The 3,553-nt window shown below is 40.1% G+C and overlaps 1 non-coding gene across 1 annotated transcript; it reads right to left on the bottom strand.

Annotated features, from left to right (window-relative positions):
• Window positions 1-3,138: 3,138 nt before the first annotated feature.
• Window positions 3,139-3,210, bottom strand: Trnaw-cca (transfer RNA tryptophan (anticodon CCA)). Its single transcript has one exon. It is a non-coding gene; the product is annotated as a tRNA-Trp (tRNA).
• Window positions 3,211-3,553: the final 343 nt, after the last annotated feature.

The following is a 3,553-nucleotide window of genomic DNA, read 5'->3' as shown; positions in this document are numbered from 1 at the left end:
CCGTCGATGCGGTACTCATGTTGCATATGACAGCTGCTTGTCAACGCACTGCGTGCAACCGAGGCAGACGCTGCCACATACAACAGCACCAAAGTGTTTGCGGCCACTGGTGTTGATTGGCCATAAAGCAAGTGGCGGCAGTTGGACTTACGTAATATTTATGCTAAGCAAATGAAGACAAAAAAGTATGCAAAGAAAACGGCGCATAACGGTAAATAAGGAACAGGAAAGTATCCGACAGTACGACGATGTGCGCTCTGCTGTCTGGTGTATCGGCTTGTCGGCTTGTCGGCTTCACACGTCGTTGCGGCTGCCACAACTCATTGCCACACGGCAGCGTTGCATGTGGCAAGGCGATAAAGTGTTGTTGTGTTGCTCTTTTTGTTTTTGTTTGTTGCCTTTATAGTAGGTTAATGAAATTAGCCACTTTCTGACGTTTTTCTTGCTTTTTATCAGCAATTTAGCGCTGTCGGCCGACGGTTGTTGCCAAGTGTCCGTTTGCTTGGTTGTTGCCACACACGCCAATTCGGTTCAGAGCTGGTCTGAAGAGTAGATAGTTAGCTTTCTTTCGGCGCTGAAAAGAAAAGTACTAGCCTCAAAGAATCTAAAATCGGTATTGAAAAGTTCAACTTTCTAAAGGGCCCAGGATTTACTCATAGGCCAACTTATGCCTGCACTCCAAAACACTTGTGATAGAGCAAGTGTTGAAACTTTGCCATGTAGTATATATAATTTTTGAAGGACCTGTCTTTACTCAATTCTAATAAATTATAATAATTATTTGAGTAGGTCCATACTAAAGCTTCCATTTTCTTAACTCCTCTCTTATTATTACATCAAGCATTCCCATATTTTACATATTAAATATCTATATATGTATATAAACATTAAATATGCGATTATATAGTATATACATATCTATTTAATATACATGATCGTGTGATCGTTGGATTGCACAACCATCGCAAACCTGCTGATCTCATTCAGGTTTTCCTATGCAAACGAGAGATAGTCGGTGCACTTAAGTTCCCCAGCACCCGATTGCTGTACACAGATTTAATTATGTGCATTTGCTGTTGTTGCTTTTAATCTGTGGAAGAGCAGCTACACTCGAAGTCAACTGAAAACAAGCAACTTTTTTACAGAAATAATATTAAATATTTTTTTAATTTATATTTGCAAGCATTGCGGCTTTGTTACAGCCGAGTGCTGCTTGTTGTTGCTGTTATTGTTGCTATTTTGCTTGATTTGTTGCCACTCAGTTCGGTGCCGAAGATGAAGCAGAGATCTCGTAAGAAGAACGTAGAAGCAGGAGTAGTGCAAATTTTGACGGTCATTGCCCTAAGCGCATAGCAAATGTATACGAGTATATAACAACAGCAACAAAAACAATAGCAATGAGAAATACAACAACAGATGGTAGGTGAACAAATGTGCGAAATTACATCAAAGAGCTTTACAAGCAGGCAACGTAAACACACACACATACACACGAAAACAGATGAAAGTGGTGGAGCTCTCAAATGCACAAGTGATGATCGCCTTGGAGAGCGCTGCCGCCAGATCAGTGTGTCTAAAAAGAAAAGAAGAGCTTCGCTGCCAAAATAAATTTACTAACTCCATGCTAGCGCAGCCATGGCGATCACAACTGCCGAAATTACAAAGAATAACAACAACAACAACCAAATTTTAGGTACCCACTCCAGCCAATCGCAGTGGCGCACCGAACTTGCCGCCCTAGTCCCGAGGAAGCGCTACGCTCGAAGCCAGCAGAGGCTCAAAACGGCAGCGGCCGCCGCAGCGCCAGATGTGGCAGCGTACAGCAGCAGCATTCTTGGCAAAGTGAAGAAGTATCAAATAGCAAATTACTCATGTGTCTTGTTGTTTGTTGAGCCCAGTGCTGCAAGGAAGGCGAGTGGCACTTAAAGACGCAGCGCTTAGTAGAACCGATTGGTGGAAGCGGTGGGGAAAGCACATGCACCAAATGCATGTGAGCAGAGAATTGCCAAAAAATCACGCACACAACCATACTGTCATACAAATATAAAAACAAAACACACTGTGAAGATTGTGTTAAAGAAGCAGAACACGAAAACTGTGTGAAGAGGAAGTGAAGCCATAGACATGCTATGCTTTCAAGATCGTTGTACCCTACCCTCGCTGGCTCTACTTGCCGGCTGTCAAGTGGAAAAACATAAGTCGTCTGTTCAAGCTATGACTTTTTTCTCAAAGTGTTTAATTTCGTACGGAGAAGGTATGAACTACGAACAAAGCGACTAATAAAATGGTCCTAAAAATAAGCCAGGAAGTATATCTCTTCTTGTTGTTCGAAATAAATACTGTCAAACCATAATATCATAAATAATAAAAAATTAACATGACAACCTCTGATTCTACTAAAAAAATTCGAATGTCAAGATCGTTACTGATCTAAGAGTCTAAAGGCGGGTGGCAATTGGTGAGAGAGTCAGCGAGAACAAAGGAATTCTAAGGATCATACAAAGGTGGTTTTGACTTTGCTTTAACTCAGATCTAGTCGATTATGGACCAATTGTAGACATCGACTAAGATCTCTCATGAGACTTTACACAAAAGTTTACAATGTTTGCTTTACTTAATGAAAAAGTTTCCATTTGAGTGGTATTGAAAATATTGTTGTGGATCCATGGGTCATAAATGATCCTTTTATTGTCCTTAAGCGCTGTCTGACTCTATTTCATGGAAGTAACCAACCTTTTTGGAGGAAAAACTATTCGCATACTTCTTCTAATTTAGCGATAGAAAATGTGGGGAACTGGCATAGAGAACCGTTCCACTAAGATATTGTCCCAAAAAAACGCAGAAACCCAAGAAGCTTACCATTACAATGCCATAAAGACAAGCAGAGACTTTTTCGACAATTTATCCTAGTAATCGTCTATGTTTCGGATTTTTCTTGATTATCATTATGATTGCTACGCTCTTGATGGAAAGTCGAATGGAAACATATGTAGAAATATTCTTAAAATGTGTAAATATAGAATTAGTGAAAACTGTATAAAATATAACTTAAAGATATGTATGTCTCTAGACAGAGAAGATTAACCAATTGATTCAATAAAAAAAAAAAAATAACAAAAAAGTAAAGTTTCCTTCGTATGACCCCGACGTGATTTGAACACGCAACCTTCTGATCTGGAGTCAGACGCGCTACCGTTGCGCCACGGAGTCCACATCTCTCACCATCAATAACGGCGTATCGGCCCATACAAAAAAATACAAAAAAAACAACAAATTAGAATTCTACACATAATTTCTACAACAACAACAGAACAAACGTTAATGCAAATCAACAACAACCAATAAGCGAATAGAACAAAGAGAGAATGCGCACTGAAATACTCGCACAAGCAAATTGAAATTAATAAAACACACACAATAACAATAACAACAATGTGCGCCGAGTTGACAGAGTTGTCGATAGCCGAGCGCACAAGTTGGGTACAAAATTAGAATTCTACGACGGCGCACACACGAACACACATGCGCGGTTGATTTTCATTGCCTGCGGTGA

The sequence above is a fragment of the Zeugodacus cucurbitae genome, chromosome 5 (genome assembly GCF_028554725.1).
Source record: "Zeugodacus cucurbitae isolate PBARC_wt_2022May chromosome 5, idZeuCucr1.2, whole genome shotgun sequence".
Taxonomy (NCBI): domain Eukaryota; kingdom Metazoa; phylum Arthropoda; class Insecta; order Diptera; family Tephritidae; genus Zeugodacus; species Zeugodacus cucurbitae.
Note: the sequence above shows the minus strand (reverse complement) of the source record. Positions and strands in the feature narration are given on the sequence as shown.